Below are 23507 nucleotides of genomic sequence, written 5' to 3'. Positions count from 1 at the left end.
TCTGTATCATCAGAATAAATTGGTGAATTAATCCTAAATAAAGCATCTCAACTTTATCTTTAAAAATGATTATTACTTTCTAGATAAATATTTTTTCATTGTTTTTTTCTCCAATGAATAAATATACACATCACACACGCATGCATGTGTGCGTGCAGACACATACACACACACACACACATACACACACACACACACACACACACACACACACACACTATCAATTTAAATATAGTTCCATTCAGATTTCACTTCTTTTTGAGCCAGAGTCTCCCTGTATAACCCAGGCTGGCGAGGAGCTTACCAAGTGCTGGTGTTATGGGCCTGTGCCACTGAGGTCAGCCCATCTGCAGGATATTTAGGGAAGATTGATTTTTTTCAGAATACAATGCTATTCTTAACATCTTTCAGACAAAAATTGAAAATATTATTCATAAAGTGAAAAGCTGGCACAGAATTAATCTGCAGCTGGTTTAAAGAATGCATGTAAATAAGGAAAAGACGGGTTAAAAACTGGCAACACACAAGGAGAAATTCAGAAGGCAAGGTCTGTGCCAGTTATGAATACAGATAATTTCTGATCTCCTCCTCAACCTCAAGTCATCAGAGAAGGCAACTGAAGTCAACACCATACCATCGGACAACGGCAGAATGATTGAATGGCACTATCATTCCCATTGGAGAATGGCAGAATGATTGACATCCCAAGTGTTGATAGGAATGTTGAACGAAGATGATGAGCACTTACTGTTACAGGGACAGTAAATTGATGCAGCCACTTGAACAAAGTCCTCAACATCACATATAACAGTGAAATACAGGGCTGGAGAGATACTCAGCAGTTAAGAGCACTTGCTGCTCTTATAAAGGACCTGGGTCCAGTTCCTAGCACCCACACAGCAGCACACAACTACCTATAACTCGAGTTTCAGGGTATCTGATGATCTCTTCTGGCATCTACAAGCTCATGTGCATTAAAAAATAATCTTTAGAAGATTATAAGAGCCAGAGGGGATGGAGAACATCAAAGAAACACAGCTCTCTAAATCAACATGATTAGAGTTCGGATGAACTCGTGGAGGCTGAGGCAATCAGCACAGGGCCTGCAGAGGTCTGCACCAGGGCCCTGTGTAGACATTATGTCTTTCACTTTAGTGTTTTTATGGGATATCTGAGTGTGTGAATGAGTGGATCTCTGATTCTTTTGTTTTCTCTTGGTCTCTTTTCCTTCTGTTTGTCTGTCTTGTCCCACTATGATGTGTTAGTTTGTGTTTTATCTTACTATATTACATTGTATTTTACTATTGTCCCTTAGAATCCTGTTTGTTTTGTAATGAGAGAGAGGAAGGGAGTGGATCCAGATGGGAGTGGGGGTGAGGAGGAACTGGGAGGAATAGAGGGAGGAGAAACTGTAATCAGTATATATTATGTGAGAAAAAAATCTATTTTCAATAAAAGGAAAAATGAAAAGTTACTGGAAAAAATCTTTTAAAAAAGCTAAATATATATAATACGTTTTGAAGAAACTCTCCTACTTGACTGGGCATTTGTGCTGGCTGCTTTTATTTCAAATAGACACAGCTATAGTTATATCTGAGAGGAGGGAGCCTCAGATGAAAAAATGCCTCCAGACATTTGGCTGTGAGCAGACACACATATAAGGCATTTTCTTAATTAGTGAACAGTGTGGGAGAGCCCAGCCCCTTGTGGGTGGGAGCACCTTTGGGCTGGTGGTTTTGGGTTCTTTATTTAAAGCAGGCTGAGCAATCCATGAAGAGCAAGCCAGTACACAGTATCCCTCCATGGCCTCTGCATCAGCCTCCACCCTCCAGGTTCCTACCCTGACTTCCTTTAATGGTGGACTATGATGTAGAAGTATAAGCCAAATAAACCCCTTCTTCCCCAGCTTGCTTTTGGTCATGGTGTTTTGTTATAGCAACAGTGACCCAAACTAGGGCAGTATTCAAAAGCAATAGGTAAGAGGCAGAGAAAAATATTGAAATAGTACTATTTCCAACTGCTGAAAATAAGAGGCCCCTCTTGTAGCTGGAGTTTCCTCCAGTCCTGCCTGGCCTGTGGTCAGAACAAATCTCTCTCACCCGCCAGGCCCACAGCTGCTCAGACTCAACTGAGTAAACACACAGAGACTTATATTGCTTACAAACTGTATGGCCGTGGCAGGCTTCTTGCTATCTAATTCTTCTATCTTAAATTAACCCATGTCTACTAGTTGATAAGTTGCCACATGACTCGTGGCCTTCCGGTACCTTACATCTTGCTTGTCATGGCAGTGGCTGGCAGAGTCTCTCTGCCTCATCCTTCCACTTCCTAGAATTCTCTTCTCTGCTTGTCCCGCCTGTACTTCCTGCCTGGCTACTGGCCAATCACTGTTTATTTATTAACCAATCAGAGCAATACATTTGACATACAGAACATCCCACAGCACTTCCCCCTTTTTTTTTTCAAAAAGGAAGGTTTTAACTTTCACATAGTAAAATTACAGATAACAAAACAATTATCAAGCAAGAATTACAGTTACAACATCTAGTCTATAATATCTAGTCTATTTGTATTTGGCAAAATTAAAGAAGATATCCTATCTATCTTATATTTGTGAGTGTAAGGTTTCATATCTAACTTATCTTTTATCATAACTAAGGAAAATTATAACTATCTCTATTCTTCAACTACATCAAACACCTCAGAAGGATATAATACTACCTGAGAAATGGGAGAAGGATGCAAGCAACTTTCGGGAGTCTTGCAAGAGTAGACAGAGACAGCTGGCAGCCTGGGCAGTCATCCAAAGTTCTTCTGTAAATTTGGGGCATCTGTCTTCAGCCCACAGGCCTGGAGTCTCTCAGTCACTTTTCTCAGTGTCCTGTAGAATGTCTGGCGGTTTCCTTTGCGAAGCAGGAACCTGAAGGACCATTTTGCCAAGCAAAGTTCAGTGGTCACCTTTCTACAGGTCCTGCATGTTCAGTCGATCAAGCAGTCCAGGCAAGAACAGTTTCTTGCCCAAATGGCTATTTTTGCTAAGGTGAAGATAAACTCCATATAAAATGTCTTTGATGCCCATCCTCCTCTCTGAAGTAAATTGGTGCTGCAAGGAGCAGACATGTCTCACTGTCCAGAAAATCTAAATTTTTAAAAATATTTTAAATGCCATATTCTGTAGGTCTTTGAAGTGTTTGAAGATTACCTGTCTATCTGAAACATATCTATGTATACCTAGAAAACTTATGACTATAAGTTTGGCTATCATAGAAGACTAACTGATCTGTATTTCTTAATTATCCATTACAATATAAATGAGTTACATAAACATAATACCTTAAACAAGAGTAGAAGTATACACACAGTATAACAACCTGTTTTAAATAAAAATATTGTTTTTTCTCTGTCCCACACCAGAGGGCTCTTCTGATTTGGGACACAAGAATCTCTTAACCTTTTCTTTTAGCAATATGCCTGGGTTTAGAGAAGGAGTGAGCCAATTCCATCTCCAAAGCCAGCTTGGTATATTTGGGAATTTGGGCGTAGCTTCTCTTACTACTTCCTGCTGGGGGGGCACTGTGTCTTATGGGGACACAAAGAAAATTTTAGAATTATGGAGTAGTCCGTGATGGTGTAGCATCTGAGCCAGTTGCCTTGAAACCGTTCTGGATGTTGGATCATCTGGGCCATGGTGTCATCGGAGACTTTTCATGGGGTCTTGGCTGGTCAAACCTGATGTATCTTAATCTGGAACAAATCCACAGCCTCTTGCTTTCTGTGGAAACAAAAGCAGAACCTCCTTTCCAAAGCAACATATCCTTAGATCCAAATTTTGAAGTCAAGGTATCTTTAAAATATCCATATTGGCTTAACTCAATAGCTTTTACTATCAAATACTTTTCTGCAGTTAAAAATCCCAAAGACAACACAATCAGATTCTCTGTGTAATATCCATCTTTACGTAGCTTATTTTTTATACTACCTTTACTGTCTCTTTAAAGACTATTTTTAAAAGCTATCTATTTGTTTATATAACTGCATATATTCCTTTTTCTCTCTCTTTCAAGCCTATGTACATTTTTACATACATTGTAAACCATTTAAAGTCTTGTTCCATCTGAATCTGTGTTATTGTGTAACTATCGTTTTTAAACTGCAGCAGTTAGTACTAAAGCAGAAGTCTTGGCTGTTAGCTCCGCCCAATTATTTTTCAACATGGTGGAGATAATTTACTGCTAGAGCTGGGAGCCATAGTGGGCCTATGTTTTTACCTAAGCAGCATGTAGCCCAGAAACCTCTTTTTTTTTTTTTTTTTTTTTTTTTTTTTTAGCAAAAACTATATCCAACACACAGCATAGTGCGCAGCTTGGAGACACCTCTGTGTAACATAGCATAAGTCAAGCCCTCACACACGCCAGGAAGCCACCAAAGAGTATCTCAAACTGGCAGGCTGCCGCTAACTTGAGAGAGACAACTAGGAAGCTGTTTTTAGCTCCGTTTTAGAATCCTTTTTCTCAGGTTTTAGGTGGAAACTCTTGCCAACCCGTTGAGCGCCATTTGTAGCTGGAGTTTCCTCCAGTCCTGCCTGGCCTGTGGTCAGGACAAATCTCTCTCACCCGCCAGGCCCACAGCTGCTCAGACTCAACCAAGTAAACACACAGAGACTCATATTACTTACAAACTGTATGGCCGTGGCAGGCTTCTTGCTATCTAATTCTTCTATCTTAAATTAACCCATGTCTACTAGTTGATAAGTTGCCACATGACTCGTGGCCTTCCAGTACCTTACATCTTGCTTGTCATGGCAGCGGCTGGCAGTGTCTCTCTGACTCAGCCTTCCACTTCCCAGAATTCTCTTCTCTGCTTGTCCCACCTGTACTTCCTGCCTGGCTACTGGCCAATCAGTGTTTTATGTATTAACCAATCAGAGCAATACATTTGACATACAGAACATCCCTCAGCACCCTCTAATGCTTACCTTGAGAACAAAGAGTAAATTAAGGCAGATAATTTAATAAACCAGTACATACCACAACACATGGCATAACAGTGGGACACCAGCAGTCTGTGTTGAGCAGTGAGGTAGTGGTTGTCTCAGAGTAGGCAAGCATGGGTTATCACCAGGCACAGCCACAGGAGGTTTGTGAAGATTACTGTTCTGTTAACTGACCCGACTGCTCCTTGCATGTGTGTACTTACTTTGCATAATTTCACAACCTTCTGTACATTTATAATTTTTGCATTTTTTTCTATGTATTTTTTAAGTATTTTTAAGGGGATCTATCATTAACTATTTCACTAAGCAGTTTTCTTTACCTAAGCATTTGATTCTCCCCCGTTGGATTTCAACATGTTTTTCTTTTTTTTTCCTTATCATGTATCTTCCCATCTTTGTGTGTATCCTACACTTCTAATGGACTTTTATGGTAAATGTGGCAGGGACTTCCAAACTGTCCTCCATCTTTGCTCTTTTCATCCTTTTGAGTAACAGCACATCTTGGATTTCAACGAGCACATGGCTGCCTGTTGCCCATCCCTTCTAAGTATGTGTGCACACATGTATGCACGCAAACTTCCTAAGACAATCTTGGATTTAATTCTTCAGGAGCTAGCCGCATTAGTTTTTTTGAAACAGAATCTCCCATTGTCCCATAATTTGTCAAGCAGTCAAGCTAGTTGACCAGTGAGCACTGGACTCCACCTGTCTCTGTCTCCCCAGTACTTAGAACGTAAACCTGTGCCACCACATCCATTTCTGAAAACAGAATCCGGGAATCAAACTTGGGTCTTTGTACTTGCAAAAAAAACATTTAACTGGCTAAGCCCTAGTCCCATGGGATACCTGGCCACATCCTTCAGCTTTGTTTCTACCTGTGGTTATGAGATGGTACTCAGGCTACAGTGAACAGTAGGAACAGCGGGCGCTGCTCATTCCTATCTTTTCTTCCATGTTTCCTCCAAGCTCAAAGATGTCAGTGTCTTGGAAAAGCCTGGCAAACAAGGGTTCCAGGTGCCAGACCTGCCATGCTGCAGAGAACCATCAATTTCTGTTTTATTTCAGTTAAAATATTTTGAGCTTTTTTTCATTATTATAATATAGAATATAGTCTCTGTCTTACACACTAAGTATGTCCTAAATCCTGTGATTCATACACATCTTTGGGTACTTGGTTAGGCTCATGTCTTTTTCTGAGATGTCTTAGCTTAATAAAGTCATCCAGGCTATGCTGTATGTGTTAGTCTATCTACTGCTGTTTTGTAGACACATCACCTGGAGAGACATATTCATTTCTCTGAGCTTCAACATTCTCAACATAAATTGGGACTAGACAGTTAGTATGAAGAGTTAACACTGATAATTAATACCTGTGAGAGTTTAATATAGTCAACAAGAGGAAAGTTTCAATAATAACTGATGGTATAAAATCGAGGAGCAAATGAACACAGGGGCTGGAGAGGTGGTCAGTGGTTAAGTGCACCTGGTGCCCTTCCAAAGGAGCCAAGTTTGCTCCCCAACACCCATGTCAGATGGCTCACAGTTACATGTAAATCCTACTTCATGAGACCTAACACCCTCTTCAGGCCTCCTCAGACACTGTGCACATGTGCTAAAACCCACATACAAACACCTATACAGAAAGCTCAAAAATAAAATCTTTTTTTTTTAAAGAGTCACTCATCTTGTTTTATAACTCCTGCTCTTCAATAAAATTACAATTATTTTATAGGATATATACTATAAAATCTGTAACAGTGATTCTATTTCTATGTTTGTAATTAGCATGTGCACACACTAACCACACAAAACATCTCACAGGACCATTGTTCCAATGAGCACAGCCAGAAGACTGAGTTATTTCCCAGATGGAGGAACAAAACTAGTTCTTAATTTTAGCCATTTTCTCTTCACTGTGCACAATTTCATTTCCTGTAAAACACTGGCAAAAATAATCTCTGCTAGTCAAGTCCATATAAATGGACTTAGCTATTACAGTATGTGAGAAACCCTAAAGATCTCTAAGGTGTTACAAATAAATCAGACTTAGAACTGTAGTATTTCCCTTCTAGAATCTTCTAGCAATTTTCAATCTATAGGACATCCCTTAAATCCTATAATAGGATGATACTGTGTTTGAGTTTTGTTTGCCTGGAAATATTCATTCTTCAGTGATAATTGCCTGTTCATACAAGCATCTATTGGTATACATTCACTCAGATTCCTGGAGTGATATTCCAGCGCCTTCTGACTGTGGATCAAGACTTCTGCTGACAGACGACCTGCTATTCTGTAAGGCTGATCTGTCATCTCTGTCTGGCTGATTTAAATATAGTTGTTCCAAGGCTATATGCAGTTCTCCTGCTGCTTATGCAAGGGTAGATTCTTAAGACGATATTGTCCTGGTTAAAGATTTATTGTGTTTTTTAACTCTGAGATCTATCTCTCTCAAATTTCCTTTCTTTTTCTTTAAAAACAGAAACTCTTATTCCTTAACCAAGAGCAAAGCAAAGCAAAATGTGTCACCTTGCCCTGCTTCTCTGCAAGAGAACAGATCTGATTTTCTTCTAGTCCTCAGTGTCCCTGCAGGCAGATCTTGGCCTGTGAATGTTCTGTTTTACTGTGCAGGTTCTATTCATGCCTAGTGCCTCATTGCTCACATAACCCTGGGCATTTGCCTGACTTACAGAGCTCAACAGCTTAAACCTGCTGTTGCTCAGGCTTTGCAGTTATTTCATGGGGAAGTTTTCTTTGCTAAAAGAGTGTTTGCTGTGGAATAATGCTTTTGTACACTGGTTTAATAAAACACTGATTGGCCAGTATCCAGGCAGGAAGTATAGGCAGGAAAAACAAACAAGGAGAATTCTGGGAAGTAGAAGGCTGAGTCAGGAGATGCCAGCCTGCCGTCGAGGGGCAGCATGAAATGGCACACAGGTAAAGCCATGGAAAACGTGGCGACATATAGATTAACAGAAATGGGCTGAGTTTAAGTCTAAGAGCTAGTCAGTAGTGAGCCTGAGCTAATGGCCAAGAAGTTTTAATTAATAGAAGCCTCTGTGTGTTTATCTGGGTCTGAGTGGCTGCAGGCCCAGGCGGGACCTGAGAAAACTCTAGCTACAAATGTTGAAGGAAGTAAATGTTTTTATCCCTGGAAAACATGCTTTTACTGTATATTTGTTGTTGTCTTTGAGATGTAATATTGGCATATTTCCCAGGTTGGTCTCAGACTCAGTGTTTCTGCTTTTACTTCCTGAATTTTAGGGTTACAGATACATGCTCCCACACATGAACTATGTTTTAAAAAAAATCAAGGACACATTTTGAGATGCACATACAGCAATGTACATAAACATTTTGTTGGAATGTTTTAGTTCTCTATAAGTTTTCAGCATTTTTGAATGAATAGGTTTAGTGCATAAATTCTGTGAGCTGGCTTTTTATGAGCTTGAGTAGGGTTTTATCATTGCCATTCAGGAGAGTGGTGGTTTTGCTCTCCATGGCTCTTGGCACCCAATTTTCCACTTCACTCCTGCTTGAAGAGATTTTACATTTACAGCAATATTATGTAAAAGTGCAGCATGCTAAATATGTGCCGTCCCCATAGGCTCATCCTGGCTGACACCATCAAGATTCCTCACCACCAGCAAGCCATTGATAAACCATTGTCACCAAAATGTCATAATTTATACCACCCTTCATTGTCACAAATGTAAACTGGCATGCATCCAACATTATAGTAGCAACCAGCATAATCCAACTGTTCTAAAAACCTCCTCTTCATATTCATCTCTCCACCCATAACCCCAGCACCTACCAGTTCTTTACTGTCTCTATAGTTTTGGATTTTGCATGAGTATGTAAATCCCTTTTAGAACTGTGCCTTTCATTTACAAGAATACATTTTAGATCCCTCCCTGTCTTTACTGGTGTGGATGGCTCATTTCTTCTTGGTAGTAGATAAATATTCTATTCTCTGGTTGCCATATAACCTACACATCTACTGAAAGTCATCTTGTCTGTTTGAAAGTGCTGGCAATTATGAACAACGCTGATATAAGTATCCATGTGTAGATTTTCTTTTTGTGTGTGTCGGTATAAAATTTTAACTTCTAATGATAAATGTTAAATAGTGTGGATACTGAATTATATCTTAAGAGTGTGTTTAATATTTTTAAAAGAAACTGTTAATTTGTCTTCCAAAGTTGATATATGCTTTTCATTCTCATGAGTAATGGTTGAAAATTAAGTGATTTTGTATTTTGGAAGGTTTGGGTGGATTTTTAGCCCTTCCAATAGGCAGATAGTGAGATTATTGACCAATCTGCACTTTCCAAGTGACATATGATGTAGAACTTTCTTTTAGACTCTCATTTGTCTACTTTATAACCTTAGTCAATAGAGATACTGTCTATTTTTCTGCTTGTTTAAGGTTCGTGGCCTCTTTGTATATTGTGAATAACTTTTTAAACATATTTTTGTTCATACACATACACACATTACAGTCTGTGCTTCATTAAACAATGATTTTTTTCTTTCTGGAGCTTCTTTGTAACTTCTATTTATTTTATTTTTTGAGGTTATGAATCAATTACATTTCTTCTTTCCCTTTCATTACTCCAAAGCCTCTCATATACCCATCTCCATTCTCCTTCAAACTCATTGCCTTGGTTTTTACAGTAACAATGCATTTACATATTATATCCTAAAGAAAACCTGTTCAGTCTGTATAACATTTGTATGTACCAGTCATGACCTCCCTCTTGTTGAATAGGCCTTAAGTCCAATAAGAGAGCTGTTAGTTACTGACAAGGTAAGATTGACACTTGCGCATTTAGGGCTATTATGACATGATGGTCATTGATGTGGTTCATATAAATCATAGCTGGGCAGAATTGTTGGTTGTCTTCTTCCTATGGAAGCTTGCGTACCATGAAAGCTAGTCCTCAGCAAGGGGACATTCTTATCAATTCTAGCTCAGGGACCTCTGGGCCGTTTTCAAAGTGCATGATGTCTTCATCTTGCACCTCTGGGGGTTAGCCAAGGGCAGCAGCAACAGGCTGTACATTTGGGAGTCTCTTAGACAGTCCTGGCCAACAACACAAAAGACTGATTCTCATGTGCGTTATTTTGTTGTTGTTGTTGTTGTTATAGTTAGGTAGATCATCTGAAAATACGTGTATTACAGCTTTTTATTTAGTAAATAGAAGTATAATTCCTTGTGGCTTTTCAGACATCCTTGTATTTTACCCACCTTTCTCCTTCTGGATTTGCTTCCCTTTCCCTTCCCTAAGGAGGCCTCTTTTTCCATTTTCCATTTCCCCTATCAGATTCCTTGGATATTTCTGTTCCCCTTTACCCTCTTCTCACCTTATTCTGCATTTACCTCTCCCCTGAAGATCTGTCCTTCTTCCAGTTTCCTGATCAGAGCACCCTTCTATCCCCTCTCTATTACTTCCCAGCCTCCTATCCTGCAAATGGCCCCATTTTCCTTTCCTGGTTTCTGTAGTTACTACAGTCTATGTGTTTATATCTGAATATTTCCAGTAAAAGCCTCCATGAGATAAAGTCAACATTTGACTTTCTGGATCTGGGTTATACCTCACTGAATATGATCTTTTCTAGTTGTATCCATTTACCTGCAAAATTCATGATTTCATTTTTCTTTATAGTTGAAAAATATTCCATAGTGTATATGTAGTATATTTTCATTATCCATTTATTGGTTTAGAATATTCAGGTTGGTTTTATTTCCTAGCTATTGTGACTAGAACAGCAATGAACATGGATGAGCTAGTATTTGTGGAATAAGATATGGAGACCTTGGGCCTGTGCCATGGAGCAGTATGGGTCTTATGATAGATTTACTTTTAGCTTTTTGAGAGTTTTTTTCACACTAATTTCCATAGTAGTTACGCCAGTTTGTAATCCAGCCAATAGTGAATGAGGGTTCCATTTTCCAAAACTTCTCTCTTTCCTTAACTCCCTTCAGCATTTGTTGTTGGTTGTTCTGATGATTTTTGCCATTCTGACTGGGGTAAGATGAAATCTCAGAGTGGTTTTGATTTGCATTCCCCTAATTGCTAGGCAAAGCTAGCTTGTAGAATTGTTATTTCATGCATCTTGCCTTTGGTGCTGTATCCAAAGTGTTGTATTCATGCCCATAGTCATCTGTAGTTTCTCGTATACTGTTTCAGTTTTACCTATGGCAGTTTCAGTTAATTTTTGGAGGGTGCATATATGCATATATTATGGGATCTCTACTGCACACTGTTGATCTTTGGCTCTATGTATTTTTTGCCAATATCAGACTGTCTTAATTGCAATATAGCAGTTTTCTTGTGAATCTTAAAGTCAACGAGTATGAGGCTTCTAGCTTTTGTATTTTGGTGTCTGTGTCTGTTTCCTTCATTATATCTTTACCACTCTACATGGCTATATGCCAATCTCCAATATTTGAAGAAGTCATATTATCTAAATAAAGTAGGAACTAAGAACTGTTGAGTGCTTCTTAAATTCCAGGAAAAATTCAACTGATACTCAATTAAAATCCAGTGCTTCAAAGGAGAGCACCAGCAGCATGCCTCATGGATTGTTGACAACTCTGAAGTAAGACTGTGTTTGATAGGCCAATCTCCTGGAGTGTTGACAACTCTGGTGTTGTTAGGGCCCGAGAGAAGCCACCAAGAAACACCATCAATCACATATGTAATCAGCAAGAACATTTATTATTTCCAACTTGTTGGGGTGCCAAATAGCAACCCCGAAGGGAGGTCAAAAGCTCCTTTTAAGCAGTTAGGGGACTTCCAGGAAGGAGGGATTAATCTGGTGCTGACTGGTGGAGGAATGATTAGCCTGAGGGCTGATTGGTAGAAGGCTCTAGTAGTTAGAGACCTTCCAGTTGTAGGGTAGGGACAGTTATCTTTAGCTAGCAGAAGCCTGATTGGTTTCCCCTGAGTTGTGATCTTCTTGAGAACTGCTTGCTCAGTTCTAGCCAGTTCCAGTAAACTGAAACTAAGACCTGGTCTCTGGAAGGGCTATTAGAAACCTTTGATGGCTCTGGTCTGGCTCCCCAGTCCTCTCATCGCCCCCCTTGAGTAATGCATCATCTCAAATTCTTGAGATGCTTTTCTTTTAGTTTATAGGCTTGTAAAGTTTCCATCTTTTATGGCCTTTCATCAGGTGGGACCATAGCTTCATAAAGTATTGAAATAGTCGCCATTTCCCCCAGAGGTTTCTATCTGGGCTTTATCTCTATCATGTCTAGGGCAAACATAAAAATAGGTGACTTCTTGCAATTTAGTATCAGATACCTTAATCCCACCATAAAGCATCCTCAAATCAAAATATAGATCAGTATACCAGGTCCCTAAAGGGCCTGCATGGGAAGTCCGGTTCAGGAACTTTTCTGAGCCAGTGTTGATGATTTTCCATGTGAAATTAAAGGGTAGGAGGTCGTTGAGGTTCCCCCATGGTGACCTGACTAGAAAGCCCTGGCAAGCATGTGCTAAGGAAGTGTAAGGACGAGCTCACCACTTAGCTGGATAGGTGACTTTTTGGACTCTCAGTTTTAGAGGGTTCTGTGGATGTGCAATGGCCCTCCAAAATTCATGGTTGACCTCCTCTGTAGTGCAGTACTCAGGATCAGTGTGTGGGACCACAGACTTCACATGTGGGAATGGTGAATCCAAGTGGGGACCTCATTCATTTTGACAACTGTGAGCATTGTCAGGATGGCAGTGTAAAGTACCTTCCAACCAGGTTCCAAGGTCTCTTTCCTGTGCCTCTTGATGATCATCAGGTCCAGGTCTCCTGGCCAGAACCATGGGGCACACGATGTGGTGCCTTCTCATAGACTGCACACAGCTGAGGCCAAAGTTGGTTCTGAACCTAAGACAGAACTTATAAGGAGGAGAGAAATCCTTGGTCATCAAATTCAGCTAGTAGTTCTGCCCTGAGATTAGGCAGAATGGGTGGTAGCCTGACATATATGATCTTAAACGGGGTCAGTGCTAGGGTAGAGGGAGTCTCCCTTTGACTCAGCATTTCAGCCTATTAAGGGTAGGGGACATGGGATGCCACATTCTCTTCTTTATTTACTTCCAGATGACATTAGGGTATTGTTGTCAGGGCCCAGGAAAGCTAAAAGGCTAGTCAAAGGCTGGACAAGGGGGTATTTATCAGAAGCATATGGTCTTCTGACCCAGCTGTAGAGACAGGGAGCAATCATATTGACTGAACTGGTCCATACCTATTTTCAGCAAGTCCAGAGTTCATAACTTTTTGGAGCAGGTTGTAGTCAGCAGCTGGTGTTTGGATGTGTCTGTCAGCCAAGTAGAAATATGTTGAGAAGACATAGACTAGAGGAAGAAGTTAAAATTTAACTTTTAGATTCATAGTCTTAGTAATTGAGGAAGGGGAGGAGTCCCAAGACCAGGAGAGAGAAATATCATCCTCAGGAACAGATAGGTAGGAAAAAAATTAAGCTATATTTATCTGGAGTTCTTTTGACTTATGAGAAGTGGATCCAAGTCTCCAAAGTCTCTGAAGCTTACATGAATTCTTATTTTATAAAAGACAAAGTTTTAGCTATATTAATATTATCAACTTGTATTAAAATCCGTAACATAGAAAAAAAGATAATGGCTATCTATAAAACAGCAAGAATAGACTCATATCTTCGAGTCCTAGCAAAATCTACAGATTTAGACTAAAAGCATGCACATTTTCCTTCTGTCCAAAGAGGCAGGTATAGATTAAGCAAAGATGTCTTTAGCCTGATTAGAAGAATCTCTAAGCATATATTTAGAAGACAACCAAAAGAAATCTAAAAATCTTGAGCTCGTGACTTAAACAGTAAGTAAGTCATTGCTCTTTTAGCTTGTCAGAACTCTGTTAATGTTAAATTCTGAACTTTGAAACCTCAGTATAACAATATCATAGAAGGAGAAAGAAATCTGAAGCATTTTATGTGTCTTACATCATCTATTTATACTGTTGTAACTTGTATTTGTGTCTTAAATCATTTCCTGAGACCCTTAGAACTTATTTAAGTTTTCAACTCATAAACTTTCATATCCTCAGACCTTTATATATCTCAGCCATAGACTCTTATATCTGTAGACATTATGTAAACTTTATATCTTAAATTACTTTCTCAGACCCAGAATGAAAAACAGAAACACAGAACATGGAAGAGAACAGTGACAGTCAGACAGTCAGAACAATGACAAACCAAGACAAAGAGTGCTCACACTTACACTTACCAGCCAGCTGGGTTTCCAACACTCAATGTGTCAGGGGTCTTGGGGAGGGGGGCTTCCTGGCCAATGCACCATATATTAGGGTCCATGAGAAGCTCCCTTGAAAGACTATTATTATGCAATCAGCAAGAGCATTTATTATTTCCAACATATTGGGGTGAAAATAGTGACCCTGAAGGGAGGTCACAAGCTCCTATTAAGCAGAGTTAGGCAATTCCAGGGAGGATGGATTAATCTGGTGCTGATTGGTAGAGGAAAGATAAGTCTGGGGACTGATTGGGTGGAGGCTCTAGTGGTTAGGGACCTCCCAGGTGTAGGATAAGAATAGCTATCTTTAGCTAGCAGAAGGCTGGGGGGCACCTTCTGATTGGTTGCCCCTGAGTTGTGATCTTCCTGAGAACTGCTTGCTTAGCTCCAGGCAGTTTCAGTAAACAAACTATGGCCTGGTCCCTGGCAGGGCTGTCAGAAACCTCTCATGGCTCTGGTCTGGCTCCCCAGCCCTCTCAGTGTAAGACTGTGTCTGATAGGCCAAGCTCCTGGAGTGTTGACAATCCTGGTGTAAGACTGTGTCTGATAGGCTGAGCTCCTGGTGAAGCTGATTTCCACTGTGCTCTGTGCTGGCAAGCCTGGACCTCCTAGTAACATGGCCTTTTGTTTGTGCTGAAAAGAGGATTAATATTCCATGTAAATAATTGTAATTATCTTCTCATTGAAGAAACATAAACTTGGAATGCAGCACTGTTTTCATGGTTAAGTTGTCAATTTTGGAATAAATAGGATTTTTTTCTATATCTTTGCAAATGAATAGCTGATGAAAAGTTAATAAATTTTGTATAGAGTTGCTTTTCTCAGGCTTTTTTTTTTTTGAAGATTCAAAACCTCCATTTCTTCTTTATGTGACGTTTATTTTGGCCTGCTTTTCTTTCCCTGAAATACCTTCTGGTTAAAATTATGCCTGCTCTGTATTTGTTTCCCTTTAAAAAATATTGCCAGCAGCTTAAACATATGAAAAGAAATAAGAAAAAGTACAGTGCATATTCAAAATCATAGTTTGATTTAAAAGCATGTGGTTTTACCCAAAATTAGTGAGTATCTGTAGTGATCAATACCTAAAACTCAAATGTTGTACCTTGAAACATTCTTATAAATCACTTAGTCAGCCTGATGTTTGTTTTTACAGATTTTTGTGAACTGAAGCCTTCTAGGTCAAATGGCAAGATCTTTCTTTATGATAAAAAAGAGCAGTTTAGAGATTGTCATGTTTACTTTAAAATTAGTTTTTCTACTTGAATAAATGATACATTTCACTATAAATAGAATCTTGAAGGTGACTCAAAAATTAGAATATTTACTGGTGATCTTTGTGAGTTATTGGGTTTGGAATTCTTGAAAAGTTAGTCCCAGAAACATATTTGTGTCTTTATCCTTCCTCTGTCTCTGTTTCTCTGTCATTGTCTCTGTCTCTCTGTCTCTCTGTCTCTGTGTCTCTCTCTCTCTCTGTCTCTCTCTCTCTGTCTCTCTCTCTCTCCTCTCTCTCCCTCTCCTCTTATTATATAATCACTATAGTTGTTGAAAATTGGCAGCCCTTCCTTCTGCTTTTAGATCTAAATATTTCACTATTATTCCTGTCCATAACAACAGCTAGTAGATGATTACAATGATTTTTACCAGTTAGGACATCTGACAGATAAAAGCTTATCTGAGGAGGGGAGGGTGGTGGACATTCTTACCCCTGACTCTGACACAGTGTATACCATGGTATATTGGCCTTAGTTAGTTGTTCTCAGTGAACTCTACATGGAAAAGGAGGGTGAAGTTCAGCAGAGGCTTGTGTCATAGACCCCACTCATGTGTTGGCTTAGCTTTCTCACATGTGCTTAGATATCAATTTTCTTCAACAATATCAAAGATTTTCATCGGATCTTGAAGTGTCATGTTAGATGAATTAGTTTCCTGAATTCTTGCTGTCTTTGCACACCTTTACCTTAAAATTTATTCCATTAAATATTTACTGAATTCAGTAAATGTGCCATTCACTCATCTTAATTGATATAATACAATGGTATTATGGCTTAGTCTTTGATAACTAGAGTTAGTGCTATTTTTTTTTTAGAATCAGTAGTTTGAGAAATGTGACCATTACTAAAAATTAAATTAAGTAATTTATACTACAATAAGTACTCAGAATTTGACAATGCCAAACTCTTTTATAGTATAGTTATTTCTATGCTCTTGAAGGGATTATTCTAGTATGTAATATCAGGCTGAAAACATCACATGATATGGCACTTCTGTTCATTTCCTCCCAATTCTATGATTACATAGTGGAGGCTTGAAACAGCTATGTTGGAAGTGTTCAACACATAAACCAGAAAATACCATAAGCCAGGGGTTGACTTATTCTTTTATCTATTTGCATAGCATAGAATTTGAATTATCAGTTTAATAATCAAAATTTGTACATGGGCGAGGAAATATTTAACAGTAAATCAAATACCACATTTATATACAAAAGTATTGAGAAAACTGGGTGTGATTAAGATGAAATTTTATTTGTCATCTCATAGACCAACCAAAGCCATAGGCCAGTTGAACTTTTTAGAAACATAGAAGTCCATGAATACATCCTGTGAGAATTAGACTCCTACATAGAATTTATCATGAAAATATACTTTATTATTATGTAAAATTACAAGCCACACATCTTTTATGTCAGTGAAGTTTATAACTTTACGTACTTGTGTAAGTCTTTTATGAGATAATTGCCTAATGTTTACTAGCCCACCCCATATCTGCTTCCATTATAGTTTAGTTTGAGCTACTTAGCAACACTTTTCAACATTAGTGTGTATGTGGACAGTTTGATTGTATATTATTTGAGTTTTTTCATTCCATACTGCTGGGAGTAAAACGCATGGCCTCATGTACATGAAGCCAGTTCTTTGCCTCTGATCTAAGGAATATCTCATCCCTTCATCTTACTTTCTTCCCACACATCCCAAATTATTAGATACTATATTTCAACAGTGTTGTTGAAAAATCATTCATGTACCATATTATTCATCATTTAAAGTGTAAACTTTGGTGTTTTCAATAAGTCCAGAGGGTTGTACAACAATCACTATCATCTAAATTTAGAATAATTTTATTCTTCTTAAAAGTCCGTAACCATTAGTAGTAAGTCTTTACTCTCCCCTTTCAAGACTAGAATTGGTCAAATTTATGTTTGCATGAATTTCCCTATGTCAGGTCCTTCATATGAATGGAACCATACAATGCATGTTCTTTTGTGTCTGATTTTTCTAACTCAGCATCTTCAGTGTTTATTCATGGCTTATCATGACCAACACTTTGTCCTTTGTTTGTCAGGATAGTATTCACTTGTATGGTTATGCCATATGCATATACTCCTCATTTCAAAGAACTTTAGATTTCTACAATTGGATATTAAAAGGTACTGGTATTATGAGACAAGGAACTTCAAAATATGATGTTGAGTTCACTTTCTATTGGCCATCTGCTGCTGGGTATGGGGCCTACCCTTAAGAATAGTTTGTTTCCCCAGTGAGAATCCCTTGGAGAAAGCTAAATTCTCATTTGTAAGTGGTTATCAATTGGAGATAGCTCTGGGTTAGGGATGGGGGCATGTGTCCACTTCTCCTTTCAGATCTAAGACCCAATCTGGTACAGACCCATGCAGGCCCTGTGCATGCTGCTACAGTCTCTGTGAGTTCATATAAGTGTTTGTACTGTTACATTTAGAAAGCCTCGTTTCCTTGGAGTCCTCCATTCCCTCGGCCTGTACACTCTTTCTGCCTCCTCTTCTGCAGAGTTCCCTGATCCCTGAGGAGAGAGATTTGATGGAGAAATTCCACGTAAAGCTGAGTGTTCCAAAGTCTCTCACTCTCTGCATAGTGTTTGATGGTGGGTCTTTGTATTTTTCCCATCTGCTGCAGAAGAAATCTTTGATGATGGCTAAGTAGGACACTGATCTTTGAGTACAGCAGAATATCTTTTTTTTTTTTTTTGCTGAAATTCTTTAGTAGAACAGTAGTATTTGGTTTTACTCTAGACCCTTGAGCTATCTAGTTTCAGATTCTCAGTTACGAAGCAACATTGAGTATGGGTTCCATCTCATGAAATAGGCATTAAGTCATTTGAAATATTGATTGGTCACTCCCACAAGTTTTGTTCCACCATATCTTGCAGGCAGGTCACCAATGTATACTGAAAAATCTGTAGCTGGGTTGGTGTTTATATTTCTCCTTTGGTAGCATGCAGTGTCTTCAGGTAACAAGAACACTAGCCCATAGGTGTGAAGGCTGTATGTAGGCACCAGCTTGACTTCTCCATACACAATGAGTTTTGAAGGTATTGTCTTCAGCAATGGAGCCTTGCTGACAATTTATAAAGAGTGACCTATAGCCTTGGTAACAGCCTTGTTGTTTGGGGGTTCCCATGAGAACCCTTTGGCCAACTATTCAATTTGATGTAATCCATGCCTGGTATTGGAATCTTCATTTGGTGACAAGATATTATTATGTGAAGGCTTTTTCTTTTCTTAAATTTTGTCTTTTTTATTTTAATTTTATTTTTTTCCTCTATCCCCCTTTTGTTAAACCCTACAAGCTATTTGTGTATATATTATGACTTTAAATTTTGTGTTTTTATGGATTCTGAGTGTAAGAATAAGTGGATCTCTGAGTCTATAATCTGTTTCTTGTGCTTTTCTTGGGCTCTTTTATTTCTGGCTTTTGTTGTGGTTTTTCTATTCTGAAGTGTTTGTTTTGTGTTATCTTATCATTATGTTTTGTATTACGTTAATTCCTTAGAAGTCTATTTTTCTAAAGAGAAACAGAAAGGGAGTGGATCTGGTTGGTAGTGGGTGGGGAGGAACTGGGACAAATAAAGGGAGGAGAAACTGTGATCAGGATATATTATTTGAAAAATCTACCTGTAATAAAAGAAAAACCAAAGGAACAAAAGCCGTCATGATGAACAAATGTATATAATGAAGGGTCAACAAAGGATTGTAGAGGAGAGTCAGACAACGGAAAACAATACACAACCAAAGTGTGTAAATGTGGAAAGGAGATTTCTGTACTAGAAAAACTTAACAAAGGAAATGTAGCCAGGAGAAGACAGTACACATAACTAAGCTGAGGAACTTGACATCCACATGTGCAAAACCTTGGATTATCTAGAGAGTGCAGCTGTTCATCAGGTATTGACTGAGTGTAATGATCTCTTCACAAAGAAAATGTAAGTTATTAGTATTCTCTACAATATTTTGACTCAGCATACTTTTGCAATAAATTTATAATATAATGATGCACTAATTACTATGTTGCTGTAATAAAATAGCCCAGAGAAAGCAAAAAAAAAATGCTGCTATGGATACTTGTTCAAATGTTGTATGGACTCCTTTTATCATTCCTCTTGAATATATATTGGTGTAGACCAGCTAGATAATATGGCAAATCTGTTTAATAAATGCTAAGTAATTGCTGAATTTTCTGAAGAGTCACTGTATAATTTAGCATTTTAGTAAACATGTATGATGGTTTTAATGTCTCTAAATCCTCAATATATATTTTCATTCTGGCAAAGCCAGTGAATGTGAAGTGGTATCTTAGGGCTCTTTGGATTTACACTTTCCATCACTAACAGTGATCACTTCATGTTCATTTGCTCTTTGAGCAGCATCTTTAGAAAAATTCTCATCATAATCAATTCCAACTTTTGTTAATTACCTGAGAATTTCAATCACATTCACTCACTTATCCCTGGATCTTCCCATCCCAGAGCTTCCTTCCTTCCCACACAGCTCTTGGTCCTTATATTTATGTTTTTGGAAAACCTATTTAGTCCAAATTGTGCTGTCCATATGCTCTTAGGTTATAGCCATCCACTGTAATGTGTTCAATCTACTAGGGAAGTGCACCCTTAAAGAAAGCTGACTCCCCTTCTCCCAACAGCTCTCACTTGTCAATAACTCCTTGGCTAGGGTGGAACATGATGCCCACCTCCCTTCTCTAGGATGGGATTTCCCCTGTCTCTGCCTTCTGTCTCACCAAAGGAGCACTGAGATTAAAGAAGTACACCACCCTGCCTGGTTTGACTTCGTTCTGGGAAAGTTCTCAGAATTTCTACAGTCATCACTTTACCCCACAAGCCATCTCCTCAGTCCCTACCTAATGGATTTTAATGTCATCATAAAGTTCCCTATTAAGAGGGATAGGTGGAAGAGAGGCATATGGAAGACAAGGCAGAGTTCTGAAGGCCCAACTGTGGAATGTTAGCAGCCAATCAGAAGCACAGGAGGAGGGACTTGTTTTCCTCCAGGAATTCCAGATGGAACACAGCTTTGTTGACACTTGACTTTGGACTTCTGACCTCCAATACTATGAAAGAATCACTTTCTGTTTTGTTAAACAAGTAGTTATAGAGAGTAATGAAAATTTATCCCTCAGCAATCAGTTCTTTAATCTTTCTTTCCTGCACTAGAAAGTGGGTATCATCAAGTTCTCAATTATATATTATATATTTATATATTATATTAAGGTATATATATTACATCAAGGTGTATAATAGATATCAATTATATACACCCACATATATATGTATATATACATACCTTGATAATTCTAGTAACTAACACAGAGCTTGTCAATATTTATGATTTTCAGATACTTTATAAAATGGATAAATAGGTTACCATTTTTGATTTAAGCAGGTAAATGATGAGTAAGATTCAAATTAATCTGGGAAAGAAAATACATTGCCTCCATTTGTCAGATTATGCAGAGTGTACATTTGGTTATTTAGCAAAGAAACAGAAGTAGGCACTGTATAAATTTTATGATGTGGAGAAAAGCAGATAAAGTTTTATTGAAGACTTTACTGATGGACAGAGTCAGAATTTAGATTTATATTTAGGAGGATGGATGTTCTCTGAGGATGGAGGATGCAGGCTAATGTGAGACCTCTGGAATAAATTGTGCTTTCTTGAACACTTTCCTTTAAGCTGTGTGTTTCCAAGTGGGTCATTGTTGAGTTCCATGTAGTCCTTGCTATGCAATCATCTTGTGTCACAAGGCAGAGTGGTGTTATTCTGGGGATCCCAATATAGAAATAGTGCCTCAAGGCTTTAAACAAGAGATGTGAGAAGTATCTGAAGCCAAACTAGAAACTGTCAGCATCACAGGTGACATGTGAGGGAGCACTTCAAACTGAAAGGTGGTAAAAGATCCAGCATTTGAGCCTACTACGCAATCTCATATATGACGTTATATGAGCATGCTGCTCCAGACTCTGCTATGTACAAAGCCTACTGCAAATTGATATAGATATTAATTGCTTTTCATTTTGTAGGAGCTCAGCCTGTTGGTGTTGCCATTGGCAGACAACCTTGCCTTTGTTGTCTCATTAACTGCTTAAAACTTTTACTTGGAGTAATTAACCTCCCATGGTATTATTTTTAATTAAAAAAAAATGACGTAGATGATTTTTCTTTGGGCTTCCAGCTCACAAAAAAATGGCACAGAGACTTATTATTGATTATGAAGGCTCGGCCTAATGCTTAGGCTTCTCCCACTAGCTATCATAACTTAAATTAACCCATTTCTACTCATCTGTGTTGCCACATGACTTGTAGCTTTTACCTCTTCTGCATGTCTTGCTCCCGCTGTGTCCAGCTGGCAACTCTGCTTTTCTTCTTTCCAGAGCTCTCTCTGTCCAGAAGTACCTGTTATACCTCCTTCCTTGCTATTGGCTGTTTAGCTTTTAGCTTTTTATTAAACCAATCACAGTGACATATCTTTACACAGTGTAATCAAATATCTCACAAGTTGATATTAAAATTACATCTTTTCCCTCTTCCCTCTCCTTCCCTCAAACCTTCCCATGTATCCACCCTTATTTTCTTTAAATTTTATGCTTCTTTTTAAAAAGTTTGTTAAATATATGTATGTATATATATATTTATGTATATATACTCAGTCTGTATTATGTTACTTGATTGTATATATTATCAGAGCTGACCATTGGTTATTGGATAATCAATTGATGTGCTTTTCCCCGAGGAAGACTTATTTCATGGTATTTTCAAGCAACAATGGCAAGGTCATATTACACAAGGTTATTCTTTAGGAACACTATGTGCATGTGTTTATACATATATGTATTGTGTGAGTGTATGTATGCATGTGAATGTGGGTATAGATGGTTTTTGCAAATAGGAATCCATTTTATACTGCAGTCACATAAGATTAACTTTTTCATGGAATATTAATCTTTTCTAATGTCTCAAGCCTACCATTTAATGTGATTTAGCATCCATTTCAACTATTTATTCTTGCCTGGACTTCCCTCTGCTGAAACATAAAACCTCCCTATATGTCAAGTTATATTTCTTCCACAGAGCTTTCTGAGCAGGAGATAACAATGGTGATCCTTGGCACCCCTACAGGACCTTAATTATATTGCAATATGATTATTAAAATGACAAGTGCTGCCACCCTTCATTGAAGGTTTATAGTTTGACAGATTGGGTAACATGCTTTACATACCTGAATTCTCTTAGTGCTCACAATGTTCCTGTGAAACAGCTCCTATTGTCTCCACTTTGCAGCTGTGAAAACTTGGATTTAGAGATGCATAAGCAATTTGTTCAATATGAAGTTTTATTTGGGAGATCCATTGTTCACACACTGGGTACTCCTTAGAGCAGTGGTTCTCAACCTTTGTAATGCTATGATCCTTTAATACAGTTCCTTATCGTGTGGTGACCCCCCAACCATAAAATTATTTTTGTTGCTACTTTATAACTATGATTACTATTTACTGTCATGAATAGTAATGTAAATGTCTGATTTGCAGGATATCTGATATGTGACCCCCATGAAAGGGCCATTTGATCCCCAAAGGGCTCACAACCCACAGGTTGAGAATCACTTGCCTCAGAAAATGACTTTCTGACTTTCAGTACATCTGCCACCCAGTCTACAATTGGAGAGAGGTGCCTTTTGTTTCTTAAGTTATGATGTTTAGAGGTAGAGGCTATATATTATTATCCTTGTCTTTTATTTTCAAAATACAGCAGTCATGACCTAGCAACTCAAATATTGTTTGCATGGATTGAGCAGTATCTAGAGTGGAATTACTGCAGTAAAAATTACCAGGTGCTAACATGTAATTTATAATTTTTAAAATTATGCTAATGGCTAGGAAACATTATGAGAACTCAAAGGATG

At 38.4% G+C, this 23507-nt stretch overlaps 1 protein-coding gene across 5 annotated transcripts in view; it reads left to right on the top strand.

Moving 5' to 3' along the window:
* The window catches only part of Nol4 (nucleolar protein 4), a 330361-nt gene that overhangs the window by 60414 nt on the left and 246440 nt on the right, over positions 1–23507 (top strand). The gene's annotated exons all lie outside the window — the stretch shown is intronic.

The sequence above is a fragment of the Peromyscus eremicus genome, chromosome 19, assembly GCF_949786415.1.
Source record: "Peromyscus eremicus chromosome 19, PerEre_H2_v1, whole genome shotgun sequence".
NCBI classification, from domain to species: domain Eukaryota; kingdom Metazoa; phylum Chordata; class Mammalia; order Rodentia; family Cricetidae; genus Peromyscus; species Peromyscus eremicus.
The sequence above is the reverse complement of the archived record's forward strand: the minus strand, read 5'-3'. Positions and strand labels throughout refer to the sequence as shown.